The 15,029-nt window shown below is 38.6% G+C and overlaps 2 long non-coding RNA genes across 5 annotated transcripts; both read right to left on the bottom strand.

Annotated features, from left to right (window-relative positions):
- Positions 1-8,684: 8,684 nt before the first annotated feature.
- On the bottom strand, positions 8,685-9,161 carry LOC133829121 (uncharacterized). Its single transcript, XR_009891546.1, has 2 exons — positions 9,006-9,161; positions 8,685-8,926 (listed from the first exon to the last, which is right to left on the bottom strand). It is a non-coding gene; the product is annotated as an uncharacterized LOC133829121 (long non-coding RNA).
- Positions 9,162-9,734: 573 nt separating this feature from the next.
- LOC133829120 (uncharacterized) lies at positions 9,735-14,562 on the bottom strand. Of its 4 annotated transcripts, none has more exons than XR_009891543.1 (4): positions 14,314-14,562; positions 11,417-11,490; positions 10,925-10,963; positions 9,963-10,315 (listed from the first exon to the last, which is right to left on the bottom strand). It is a non-coding gene; the product is annotated as an uncharacterized LOC133829120 (long non-coding RNA). The 4 variants fall into 4 exon arrangements; XR_009891544.1 differs by lacking the exon at positions 14,314-14,562 and adding an exon at positions 12,641-12,745; XR_009891545.1 differs by lacking the exons at positions 9,963-10,315; positions 11,417-11,490 and adding an exon at positions 9,735-9,859.
- Positions 14,563-15,029: the final 467 nt, after the last annotated feature.

The raw sequence follows: 15,029 nt of genomic DNA, 5'->3' as shown, positions 1-15,029 counted from the left end.
AGTCATTGGGGTGGCTGGGCAACTCGATGACCGCCGCCGTATTGGGAAACCGGGTTAAATAGTAGAACCCGTCACCTCGCCCCCGCTGGTCCGGGCTGGCTTTGAGGTAGAAGAAATATAAAATGTCTGCAGGAGTGGGGACCTCCCACTCGTGCTTCTGGAACAAATACCTCAACCCTGCCAGCAGACGGTAGGAATTGGGGGGGAGCTGAAATGGGGCCAACCCCACATAGTTAAGGAAATCAGCAAAGTACTGATCCAGTGGAAGGAAGGCCCCTGCCTTAAAATGTTCACCACTCCAGGCCGCGAATGACTCGTCGAGCGGCGCACAGCTCCGCTCGCCTTCTGAAGCAGGTCGGGCCACTACGGACGCTTTCCCCAGGGCGATGTTGTGGGAAAGGAAGATTTTTTTAATCTTCACCTGGTCGGTTATCTTCGAGACGATCCTTTCCGCCTCAAAGAAGGCATCAGGGGCCACCTCGACCTCCTTCTCCACTGCCGGCCCGAAGCAGGGGATCGGGGAGCTAGGCATCGCCGCCTTCCCTTTGTCCTGCTGGGAGGCCGAGCTGCTGATGTTCTTCTGTGGGAGTTTTCTCTTTGGAGCCATCTGGTCGCCTAACGAACAAAAGAAAACATTTCAGAAAAGGCGACCCAAGCATGAGGAAAAAGCAATTATTATTTACACGAGCTGAGGTAAGCCCAACCCGTGGAGAGTGGGACCACGTGGTTCGATGAACACGCACCTGTGCTCCCAACCGATCCCCGATTACTCGGGATTCGTGTGTCAGGAGGGTCAGGATAGAATTTTCCTTGGGGGGAAAGGTTCAGTAGGCAGAAAATTGCAAAACTGCTTGTGAGGCATGTTCCCTAAGCTACCCGGTTTTGCACCCAAAATTCCCAAAACTCCTACCCAGAAATTTTCCCCAGAAAAAGCATCCTGAAACCCATACTCTAAAGCGATTTCCTACAACAAATATACCCTAACCTAAAAAGGCTGTCACCCTCCATATCCACAAAACCCATCAAACCCTTGCATGCAGCTACAGTAAAAAAATTTACCTAAGCTACAGTAACATATTTTCAAAACACACAGGGTCGGGAAACTTACAGTGTGTGGCTGGGAGGTAGACGAAGGTGTTGCGTTGGTAAGAGCTTCGTCGGTGTAATAACTTCCAAAGCTTCAGGGAAATCTGTGCGCCTAAGCTTCTTGAATTCTGAAAGTGGCAGTAGCAGGGTCGAGGGTTTCGTTCTTCTGGAGATATAGAGAGAAGAAGAAGAGGAGCTTGAAGCTTGAAATTTTTTGAATGAAAGGGTGGCCCATGCGTAAGGTGGCCACCCCTTTTTATATGCGTAAAGGATCACGTATAGAGGGCCGTTGGATGGCCCTGATGGGGGATCCGAGGCCCTCCACTCGAAATACGAAATGACGGCTGGGCATGGGCTAGGCCATTAAATGCGGTTCTCGTAAGACGTACCGTCACCACCCACGATGTTCCACGTATCAGACGCTTGCATAAAAAGTGGAATGCGAAGAGTTCATGGGGAAGTCCAAAAGCCCCTACTGTGGTCTTATATACGACGTGGTATACCACGAGCAGGAGCTTGGGGGGCAGATGTACACCCTGGTTTTCCCGCGGGCTGATTAGCAAGTCGAGCTGCTGACTAATCGTAGTTATCTCATGAACTCCCCTAAGACCGGAGCTTCTGTCGTTAGCTCGAGGAAGCCCAAAGGGCTCGCCTCCATCGTCCAAGACTGGAGCAGGCCCCCTGAAGGCCGAAGGTCGAGTCCAGTATGCAGCTCGCGGTACGAGCTGGATATGGAGCTATGTCCCCTTGAGAAGTAAACACACGCAAGGTAAACGTCCATATATCAGGCATCACGTGTCTGATATCCCCCTGACTTCTCGGACACGCAGCAGGAACGTGCGTGTTCAGACACCCACGATTGGGTTGGGCCGTGCGGCCCATTACTTCCTTATCTATTGATTTGACCACACTTATGTGTCAGGTTTAGGAATTAATCATGAATGTCACAGAATTGTACGACAAGTAAGAAGGTCACGGGATGACCTCCCTACCAACTTCCAGGTGCCTTCTCCTATAAATATGGAGACCTTGGGAGTTGATAGGGGTTGGAAAAATAATCTCTTGTAAGAAATACTTTGTAACCAAATACTCAGTATAGATCAATAATATTGACTAGTGGAGTAGAAGGATTTTAACCTTCGAACCACTTAAAAATCGTGTCTTGAGTCACCCCTTTCGTCCTCTAAGATCATATATCTATTTCGGTTCACATTTAGCACTAATCCTTTTCTCTCCTTCTCTTAATTACCTATTTGTGAAGAACCGCGTCAACACATTCAATACTTGAAGGAATGCTTTGCAAGACTTAGAAAGTATCGCATGAAGTTAAATCCTCTCAAGTGCTCATTTGGAGTTGGTTCTGGTAAGTTTCTCGGATACATAGTCAATTCATGCAGAATTGAGGTTAACTCTGAGAAGATCAAAGCATTGATCGACATGAAGTCACCTACCACAATCAAAGAAGTGCAAAGCTTAACAGGGAGAGTAGCTACCCTCAGTAGGTTCATATCAAAGTCTACGGACAAGTGTGTCCCATTCTTTAACTTACTAAGGGGCAGCAAGAAGATCCAATGGACCGAGGAATGTGAGAAAGCCTTCCAATCTTTGAAGGAGCATCTCGCTCAACCTCCCGTCCTAGTGAAGCCAATAGATGGCGAAGTACTATTCATCTATTTGGCAATCACTGAGCATGCAATCAGCGCTGCTTTGGTTAAAGAAGAGAGCAGGGTACAACACCCTCTGTACTATGTCAGTGAAAGGCTAGTAGGTGCGAAGTCTAGGTATCCCCCTCTTGAAAAGCTAGCCTACTATTTAGTAATCGCCTCTCAAAAGCTGCGCCCATACTTCCAAGCTCACTTGATCCGAGTCCTAACAGATCAACCGATATGACAAGTTCTTTAGAAGCCAGAGGCCTCAGGATGGTTACTCAAATGGGCAGTGTAGTTAGGACAGTTTGATATCATTTATCATCTGAGGATGGCAATAAAAGGACAAGCATTGGCGGACTTCATAGCCGAGGGCACCAACCTTGAAGACCCTTCCTACTAATCGGATAATGGAGATACCGAGAAGGAAGGAGATACTCCCGTATGGAAGCTATATGTTGATGGAGCATCTAATGAACACAAATCAGGAGCAGGAACCATACTGATCACTCTGGAGAATCATCGAATCCAATGTGCTCTTAGATTTGGATTCAACGCTTCAAACAACGAGGCTGAGTATGAGGCATTATTAGCAGGATTACGCTTATCTCGGGATGTGCATGCACAATCCCTGGAGATATTTAGCGATTCCCAGCTAGTGGTGTACTAGGTACTGGGAGAGTATCAAGCCAAGGGACTTAGGATGGTGTAGTACCTGAATAAGATAAAGGACTTGTTGACACAGTTCAAGAGATACTCGATTACATAAGTCTCGAGGGAGTAGAATGCCAATGTTGATGCCTTAGCCAAGCTTGCCAGTGCCAAAGATGCAGAAACCCTGAATGTTGTTCCCATCGAATACTTGGTGGAAAGAAGCATAACCGAGCAGGAGGCATTACCTGTTGAGTTAGGAGATACATGGATGACTCCTATTATTAACTATCTCAACCAAGGAGTTGTAAAGCCCTGGATAGCCAAGACCGCTACACTGTATGTTTACAAAGATGCAGGACTCGCTAATCAAGCCATTTAGTTAAAATGTGATACTGAAACCACTAATGTGCTAGGGTTAAAAGGTTTTGGTCTCAAAAGTGTACATTCTATATAGCAAAACATTTTAAACATGGGATCCCAAAAAGGAACAGCGATTGAAAGTCAGTTTACAAATTTCCAAGGTTTAAACACCCATTAGCCATTCTAAGGCAAAATAGACATTTCTGGTTCCCCTACTCCTGCCTTCCCCTCAACTGTGGCGGCTTAGCAACTGGTCATGTACATTCAACTCACAGAGCTCTCCAAGTCAAGGCTGATCAAGTTTTCCCTTGCCTTTACCTGCACCACGTAGCACCTGTGAGCCAAGGCCCAGCAAGAAAACATAATATGCATCACAAACAACAATAACAGATGAATAATCCCTTAAGCATGATCAATCACTTAGCACTCAAATTAATCACATAGCACGTATTCAGAATCAAAGATGCAACCAAGCATTAATAACAATCAAGTTACATGACTATCAGGGCCGACAACTTAGGCCGCACCCTCTATTTACCCCACTGACTCCGGCCCGCTTAAACCGAGCTCAGTGCATAATAAGCTGTCCTCGGCTACCAGTGGCTGAGTCGCGCCCTGTGCGCTAGTGTAACCTTGGCACTCTTAGGCCGTTGGTTTACTGTTTACATGGCATAATACCATCCTTAGAAAGCATACATATTAGGGAACCCTTAGTCCCATTACAAATACACAACTAGGTGTAGTTTTCTTACCTTTAATTTCCACGTTCACCGACTACGAGCGACGACTCTCGAGCACGATCTGCTTCCCGAGCCTTAGCTTAACACCTAGTCACAACCAAGGTAATGGATTCCATTAATATTCAAATAAAGGTTTTCAGGTACAATGCTAGCTTTCGGGACATCGAATTCCACCAAACATGGTGGTGAAATCGATCCTGAGCACCCTAGGTTAGGTTCCCGCACTTAAAATCCCCAAAAGATCAATATGCACCTAAGGGCTGCGGCCCCAGAAACCTAGCCGCGGCCCGCCCCTGAAACAGAGACCAAGCCTCTCTGAAGGTAGACACGCACCGCGGCGCTCCCCTTCGGCCAAGCCTCCCTGGCTCCTTTGCTTCGTAGGGTCGCGACACTCTAGAATAGAGCCGCGGCCCAACCCTTCGCGCCCAAAAAATCCACCATTTCTAACATCCTAACCTTACTCAAAACCACCCCAAAACACCTTAATACCAAAACCCATTAATCACAAGACTTTTAGCATGATCCTAACAGCATAATCCAACATAAATCCAGCTTAAAAACCCCTCAGAATCCCATTTTGATTTCTAAAACCCAACAGCTTAAAAACACAAAAACCATTCATGCGAACTCATATTTTAACCTCTAAATTACGAATTGAAACTTACCTTCTCCGATGAACCACTTCCTTAACAATTTCTGAGCCAAAACCCAAGCTTCTCAGCTCCAGTTCAGCCCTTAAATATTCAAACCATAAACTCCCTTAATATTCAATCAAAACTCATAATTCTAATCCTCAAACATAAAACTCAATTCTTACCTTGGCCTTGGTTGAGTGTTCCTTGGCTAGAGTTGAGCTAATTCCTCAAACTTCAGTTCAAATCCTCTGAATTCTAGCTAAAGTTTCTAAGTTCTGTGTTTTTTCCTTTGAGAGAGAAAGAGAGGAAGAGGAATGAGTCGGTCTAATTTGTTCTACCGTTTTCGAAAGCCTCTTAAGTCTATCCTTAAGTGATTAAGCTAATCCCAAGGCTCGGGGTGCCAGAAACGTCCCCAAGGGCAAAATGGTAAAATTCCCCAAAATTCCCGCCTAAGCTTCCTAACCTCAAATATATCTCCATATATTTATTTCCATAACTTGATAGTCTAAATAACCACCCGATACCTGAAATACCCCTGACTTGCCCAAAGTTAAATATTAAGCCCCGTTGTGACTTTCCCGCTATCTAGCTCCCTAGGATTGCCTCAAGTCGCTCGCTGCAGATCTACCCACATAATAATGTGGTTCTCACAGATATAACATTTAACCACACTTACATTCATATAATCATACAAGCATGCTTATCATATAATCATGCATTAAATCAACAAACTCACACATAAACCAATTATGCCTTCCCGACACACTAATCAAGGCCCTTAAGCCATATCAGTAATTTTGGGCCGTTACAGGAGTAGTACCCAGTGATCGGAACAAAACAAGGAAGTTGGTGAGACAAGCTACACGATATATGATAGTTGAAGGGGTCTTGTACCGACGAGGGTACTCCCTACCACTGCTAAGTTGTGTTGCACCAGACCAGTCAAAGCTATTAATGATTGAGGTACACGAGGGGTTTTGTGGAGATCACGTTGGGGGGCAGATCCTATCAAAGAAAATCCTAAGACATTGATAGTTTTTTCCAACGATGAACGAAGACTCGATGGAGTATGTTAGAAGATGCCAAAAGTGTCAGATGTTCTCCAAGATACCCCGACGCGACACCTAATGAATTAACACAAATGCAAAGCCCTTGCGTAACGCCCTGGATAACCAATACCATTACACTGTGTGTTTTAATATAGTGCAAGACTTACTAATCAAGTTGTTTGAACAGTTTTGTGATCCTAAGGTCAATTACCAGGTTATGTTTAAAAGATTTTGAACATAAACGGTTAATTTTCATTAAGATAGACGTTTAGTACATGGGATCCCAAAAAAAGGGTTTAAGAGACAAATTTACAATTCTAAAAAATTATATACAACCAGTAGCCATTCTAATGGAAAAACATAAATTTTAGGCTCTGTTCTTGTACTTTCTGTCGGCCGTGGTGGACGAGCAGCTGATGATGTATACTTCGCTCCTAGAGCTCTCTTACTCGTGGTTAATCCAGCTTACCCTTGCCTTTACCTGCACCACCTAGCACCCATGAGCCAAGGCCCAACAAGAAAACCATAACAACAGATACATAATTGAAACCAATCAATCAAAAGACAGTTATCCAAAAATTCAACAAGTCATAAGCATCAAACTATTAGCAGTTTACATGAACGTTCAGCAATAGATCTCAATTAATATGCAAATGTTCAGGGTTGGCGCCCTTAGGCCGAGCCCTCTGTTTACTCAACTGACTCCGACTCGCTTAGGCTGAGTCTAATGTTTATATAGCTGACCCCGGCTCATAGTGGTCGAGCCGCGTTCTGTGCACATGTATCAGCCCCGACTCTCTTAGGCTGATCATTTCATATTCGCATAACAATATCATAGTTATACAACACATATACTCAGATACAGGGAATCTCAGTCCTAACACAGCCACACAAGGATGCAGTTTTCTTACCTTGAGTTCTGAGCGGAGGATGCAAAACGGTCCCGAGCACAATCCTCAGTCTTGAGCCTTGGCGATAAACCTAGTAACAGTGGCCAATGGGTAATTATTAATTTCTAATCCAAATAAATACTTAGGAGAAAAAAACTAGCCTCCGAGACCTTGATTTCTACTACCCGGTTTAGTAGAACCCCTAGGCGGGACGCGACTTGACCCTAAGGGTCGAGGCGCGCCCCCAAGTCAAAGACCAAATCCTCAAGCTTCAGGGGGAGGCGGGCTGCGACTTGCCCCTTAGGGTAGCAGTGCACCTTCAAGTTAGAGAGCCACCCAGGGTCGTCTGTGCATGCGAGCCGCGGCGCCCTAGAGGTGGGTCGCGACGCGCCCCTACGAACCCAGATTTTCTGGGTTTGCTCAGCATTTTCCAACGAGTCCAACCCCAAATTCTCATCCCAATTCAGCAACCAATCCCATATTCAAGCCTAGAATCCCCATCCTTTTTATCTAAATATCATATCTAGCCCATAATCAATCCTTACTCCTATTACACACCAAAATTCAATCAAAACACAAAAATTCACACAAGTTCTAAGCTTCACAATAACTCAACTCAATTCAGTAAATTAAGGTTAGAATCTTACCTGAATTGATGATCAAAACTCCTGAGAAACCTTTGATTGTCTTTAACTTAGCTTTTCCTCAGCTTGAACCAGCCCAAATCCATCTTAATCCTTGAATTCTCCTTCATCTTTCCTTCTTAGTTCTAGAGGGATGAAGAGAACATTTTTTTAGAATGTTGGGACTTCTAGTTTATTCTGATATATTATCAATTCTAATCTAAGTACATCCTTATCCCAAAAAGACCCTTTTGCCCCTTAAACTATTCAATCCTCTAATGGTTCCTAAGGGTACAATGGTCATTCTTCCTGATTCCCGCTAACTCCTCAAGTATTCTTAGCATTTACCAATTAATCCTTTCGTGTCCAAATAATTACCAAATACTTATTCATTACTTAATATATCCCAAAATATTCTCTAAATTCCCAAAAATACCCCTAGGCTTCCCCCGAGCCAAGTATTAAACCCCACTTTGACTATTTCGCTAATCCGCTCATTAAGACCGTCTCGAGCCATATACTACAGATATATCAACATAATAATATGGCCTCAATAATTTATCATATCACTACTACAAAATTAACATGGGACGATGGTTTTAAACCGTCGTATGGACTCTCGTACGTCAGTTCTAATATCGTCGTCCCATGCAATGTCATGCCATGTAAAGCATGAAATGACAGTTTAAGTAAAAGCATCATTACTTGTCGTACATGAGACGATGGTTCCTATACAAATATTCTCTTGTGGTACATGATACGACCGTTTTTGTGCAAGCGTCATCCACTACAGTAAATAAGACAACAGTTCATACTCAGGCGTCATCCTCCTACAGTACATGAGATGACAGTTATGTACATGCATCGTCCCCTGCCATACATAAGACGACAGTTTTGTGGAGACCGACGTCCCATGTAGAATATGAGAATTTTTTTATTTCTCTATTTTCAACCACTATATTCATTCATAATTTCCTGTGTCATTACAACATAGTTCAGACAGAATCAACAAGCAGACAAAATCAATAGAACTCAGTATGTTCCAAATCTAAAAATTACAAGATCAAAATATACGCTTGCAATAACTATATAAGTGCTAACTAAAAACAAAAATTAATATATTTTTTTAATTTTGATTTCAAAAGTTACTCTAGCTATGACTCATCCGCTCAAGAAGCTTGGTTGTCCATTCATTTCGAGTTTCATTAATTTCGCCAAGTATATATGTATTCTTCCCACCACACTACAAAACACAAAATAAAAAAATAAGTCAGAAATTAAATTCAATAGAATTGTAGTTCAATAATTATAAATACACTTACATTACTAGTTAGCCATCGCATGGGTGTCTCATTCAAGCAATAGTCTTTCATCATCCTTATGATATAAAAGTCGCACTCTACTGACGATGTTTGACGAGGGCAATTGACTATTTTCCACTTGTAATTTTTTTTTATTCCTTCCTGTCTTTCACTTAATGTGTGAAAAGACACTATATATACATCAATATTAAGAGCATATTAATTTTTTATTTCCATATTAAATAATCATATTATATTCTAAAATGGGTTTCAAATGTATTACCTGTTCATAAGGTTCTTCAAATTATTTGGAGGAGATTTTCTAAGTGGATCAAGATAGTAACAAGAATGGTCATCTGGATCAAAGATCACTAACATCCAGTGATGTCTGCATTTAAAACCAAGTTATTAAAATAAACATCATAAGCTATAAGTAAAATTAATATTAAATGAAATTTTACTTACAAGAAATGGTATGTCATTAACCAAGGTTGACCCATCAATGTGTTATTGATACACTCTGAGATAATTTTAGCCCGATTATCCATATTTGCCCTAATTCTCGATGACCACGATGGCTCAATGAAACCAAAAAAGTGTGATATTTCTCTATCGGACACCTCATAATATATTATACTACACACATGAAAGTTAATGATGTTATATTTATACTTAAAAAGAAACTAATTTATATAATGTTTATTAACTTAAAATTTACCTGATATAGAATGAAATGCAAGACGCGCCGATTTCTTCCACAAGTCCAAAGTGTACTATATCCTCATGTGAGATATATAAGGTATATTGTCTGCCCATAATATATATAAGCGTTTTACTGGAAAATTTACAACATTACCATTGTTCTTGTGGTAAGACTGAGGAAAAAGAAAGAAAATTTAAGATGGCATTACTGTGTAATCTGTATACGAGCACAAAATGAAACAATGTATGTAATTTCAAAGCATGTACAATTTGCAATAACAACAACGAGAATAGAATACACAACCAATCACATAATATTTTACAAACACATAGGCATAGCTTACGTGGAGAAAATAAATTATTATCAGTAACAGCAAATACAATCCCATGGTCAAACATTGGGATATTAAAAATGACAAAAACAATCATAAATTAATTCGTAAGGTCACAAATGTCACGCTCACTCCAACCATGTAAAGAACCACGTGGTCTTCAAATTAAGAATTCTGGCAAATCAAAGAGTGAGAGATGTCAGGATAGAATTGCAACTAAACTAGAGATCTATAATTTTGTCCTTCAAATATGTTAAGACAGCCTTGGTTCCTCTATCTAAGATTGTCCTTCGGATGCTACAAAATAGATCAATATAATAATGAAAACTGAATCATGGCAGTCTCACCCCACATGCAAAAAGTACATAAACAAATATATTTTCTATCAAATCTTTATTGTTTAATAATCATGCTACGTAATATAGTGAAAATCATAATCTAAACCGTATACATTAATAGAAATTTTCTGTTAATCGTCTTCAAGAAATTTATACGCTACCAAGTCAAAACCATTAAACTCTTCACACATGATATATATATATAGTTATAAATGTTTTAATAAGATTGTTGGTTTTGCTTCCTTGCGATTTTCCCAGCAAAGTGAATAATGTAGGGCTGGACTTCTAATTCTCTATCTCCACAGATATTATTCTTATTTTCTTGGACCTCCCTATCAATATACAAGGCCTCATTTTGCAATATGCAGTTACCTCAAAGCTTGTAGACCAAGCCCCGTATACATGTTTGAGATTTGGCAAAAGTAACTCATACAGACATGCACAAGTGAATCAATAAAAAATGAAGTCACTTAAAGACAATGCTAAGAAATTTTTCAACTAACATCAATAGGATTAAGAACATGCTTCTCACAGAAGCTTGAAGATATAAAAGGAAAATGTAGCATACCTTCTCAACGAATTTCCATCAAGTCTTAAGACCTGCAAGCTGGGTTCAAGCAAACCATGAAAAGAAATTTACTAGCTTAGAATAATGTAACAGATCAGATCTGGACAAATATGATATGGTTTACAAGACAACTCCATTCGGCAGATGCATAAGGGATGAATATGCATATAGAAGTTATTACTAGTTAACTTTACAAAGTTTCATATTTTACTACGAAAAACATGAAACAAAATGTAATTTCATAATTCTTGCAAATACTCTCTATCACATGCAATAAGTGTCATTTGCGATAATGTACATATAAATAGGCCTCTTATAGTAGTTTGCAGCAGGAGCAAAAGTTTGGTTTTCTTATAGCATTGTGCAAGACACACACAATAACTTAACAAATAGACAAGAAACATAAAATTGCAAGAAAAATTATTTCAAACTTGCTGATGTTACTATACTATGCTTCCAATACACAAATCCTGAAAGGCATCTTATACTTACCAACTCTGGGGAAGTGTTGATATGTTATTGTCAGATAGATCAAGCTTAGTGAGAGAAGTAAGATTTTTGAATCCCTGCCATTGATGTATCAAACATCAGAAATGGAGGTCTTTCAATAGACAAGATCTATCAACTCAGAATTAACCCAATTAACAACAGATTTCAGATTGTGGGATTTTGTTATTCTAACCACCAAAGTCAAGGAAAAAGGTTAAAGGTTTTTAAAAGAAAATTTTATTGACCTCCCAAGAAAATACCCAACTACATAAATATGAAAAATGTGCTACAAGATACGATTAAATTGTGATCCCTTCCTTTCCTATTTCATCACAACTCATTCTCTCTACTTATAGCTCAGGGAAAGTAGAGAGACTCTTTTGAAGCACGAGAAAAACCAATAATATCACTGCCCTGTTTAGGTGTAAGATTCTACTATAATATCAAACTTTCTTAGATTCCTTTCCTAAATTACAAAAAGCCACTCAATAATGAAATATAAAGAGAAACTGCCGGTACTTGATCAAAAGTGCATTGAAATATGAAATCACTCAATTTCACAATAACGAAAAACAAAGCAAATCATTTCAAAAATAAAATCTAAGAAAAAATTGGGATAACTTCTTTTATAACTAGCTTAATTGCAACAATCTTTAAAGTGTTCTATGTCATTAGTTCTACTTCAGGGTTGTGAAAGGGATTTTTTAGCAATTTCATTTTGAGGTAGAAAACCTAGTATCATATATATCAACTATAAGTTACATTCACACTCACACATTAAAATGTGCACTGGACTCTTAGTAAGCTAACAAAAGAAACTTAATTATACCTGTAGAAGATAACATTAAATTAGTTGAAACCAATAGTTTAAGAGTCACTGAAACATATTCCACAAATAAATATATGCATTATATGAATTATTCTACACCAAGAATATAGGCGTATTGAACCTTTTCCATTCGCTATTTGTTCTAGCTCACCTTCTAATATAACAAATAGGATTAGAGTGGGCAAGAAAGAGATGCAGTGGGGAAATTAATCAAGACCTTATATATATAAATATATATATCTTACTTGAACACTAAAAATGACAAGAAAATAACAGTTGTGATCTTGTGCCCAGTTAAACATAACCAAATATAGCAACAAGTGTAAACATATAAACATGGCTGAAAAGAAAGTTGAGGATAAAGATCCAATAAATGGCAAAGACAATATTGAACTTACCTAAAAAACAGTGACATTTAAGCTAGAAATTGACAACCATTAAGCATCAGCCCCTTTGGTGATTGTGATTTCAAGAGTCCAGACAAGCTAAACATATAAAGATGGCTGAAACACATAGAAAATGAAAAGACGCTATGAACTCTGTTTCCTTCAGAAAAAATTCATGGCTTCAAAACCACAAGTTGAACCACATTTTTTTTGTAGTTAATTGCTTTTTTCCATAAAAAAATTTAATGACTGCCAAGGACAAATGTTAGAAACATGGTGAAGTACAACTAAACAATTAAAATTTGAAGGAACTTGTTTTGTCAAACTATGGTACCATTTTGAATATCTTCATCCACCTTATCCCACAAAGACTGCTTGAATACGTTATCATTTGGCAGTTAAAGCCCTTATTAAAAGTTTCACAGACCATAACACTTTCGATCTATTTCTCACATCTTTTTTTCTTCATTTTTGAGAAAAAACATGGTCATCTACAATCTACTTATATTTGTGCTGGAAAGTAAATATAAATAATGAGCACATCAAATAGAGTGAGATTCAAATCATTAATAAACATTAAGTCCTAACGTATGTCTTAAATACCAATTCCATCACATCTGAAACTAATGTTTTTTTTAATGGAGTATAAGTTGAATACAAAATAAATCACTAGAAAATGCATCCCAGTTTGAAACTTTTACATATAAAAGTCTTGTTATAATAGAATCGTAAATAATCCGCTTACGAGGGTTTGGAAACTTTTTCAAAAACATTCCAATTTATACTAAAAATATCAAAGAAATTACAACAAAAAAATACATTTTCACTTTTTCTACTTGTAATATGAATTATATAACTAATACATATTTAAACTAATTTCTCAGATGCAAAGATTAGAAAATACAATCCTAAACCTAAACAAGAGAATAGAAGAGTTGACATTCAACTCAGCAACAATGAACCAAAAGGCAAGAGATCCCTCATTTGAAAAAAGAAAACCCAACAAAATTATTATTCTGAAAAGCACAATAATCTGCCAAAAACAAATGCATCAAATAAATTAGAGCAATTACCTTTCAACAATGCAAATTGGATGAAGGCCTTAAATAATTTAAAGAGAAATAAGATAGGAGTAAGATGGAGACAAGGAAAGACCGGAGCAAGATGTAAGAGATTAACATAGCAGCAAGAGGAGACAATACATATATATACGCAGAGAATTTTTTTCTAAGGAAACTTACTATATTGGAGAGTCTTATAAATATATCTGGATATGACAACTTTCAAATCCTTTTAACTTGACTATACAGAACCCCACTTCTCTCTTTTATGTTTCTCTTTTAAAAAAACAAACTTCTCTTTTATACACAATATTACATCGAACCACACCACATCTCCAAATAAATAGAAGCCTATATCTTTTATCATTCAAGAATTCAATCAAACACCTTAATTACATTAACGACATAACTAAAATAAATATTCTATCAACACTTTCATCCACTAAACACAAATGAATCACAAGTAACAAGTTTCACAGTCAAAGAAATTTCAACAAAACTATCAATATTTAATAAAAGATATATAGGTATTGTAAATACACACAATAAAATAAACACGTATTTGTATATTAATTACCAGAAAACCATTGCAGAAAAATAAAAATCATTGTAGAAAAGAAATACCAAAATTTCATGGATATAAACTGCGAAGGAGACAAAGAGAGGCTAGTAAAGGGCGGCGACAAGGGAAGTAGGCCGGAGCTGGGCGGCTGAGTGGAGGCCGCACGTCGTCGTTCGCTGACTCAGTAGATGGGTGGTGCGGGGGAGAGAGGCCAGGAGAGGTTGGGCGGTGCCAAGAATGGTAGGCCACACACAAGGAAAGGGGTGGGTGGGTGTTGGAAGCTGGTATCGTGGGGAAGACGATGAGGGGAAGGGAGGGATTTGGGCGGGTAACCTCATTTTCAAGATTATTTTATTTTTATTTATTTGTATTAAAAATCATTATTATAAGTTTTGGAAAAGAAAAAAAATACTAATTAGTTTAATATAATATCTTAATTAACTATTATTATAATTTTTTTAATTTCTTTTTTACTTGGTAATATTACAAATTATTAGTTACTACTTTGACAAGTTTTATTTCAATATTAATGAATAGGTCATCAAATTTTTTATTTATTTTGATTCTCATAATTTAAAACATAAATCTTTAATTCTTGATGTTGACCCTCGATTTGGCCAACGACACGGAGTCAGAAATACGACAAGAAATGAGATGATAATCAATAATGGAATCCAATGGTAAAGAAATGACACGGATGATTTATAGTGGTTCGGCCCCAATGAATGGTAATGACCTACGTCCACTTAGTGCAATTATTGATATTGAATCTAAATGT

The sequence above is a fragment of the Humulus lupulus genome, chromosome 4 (genome assembly GCF_963169125.1).
Source record: "Humulus lupulus chromosome 4, drHumLupu1.1, whole genome shotgun sequence".
NCBI classification, from domain to species: Eukaryota; Viridiplantae; Streptophyta; class Magnoliopsida; order Rosales; family Cannabaceae; genus Humulus; species Humulus lupulus.
The sequence above is the reverse complement of the archived record's forward strand: the minus strand, read 5'-3'. Positions and strand labels throughout refer to the sequence as shown.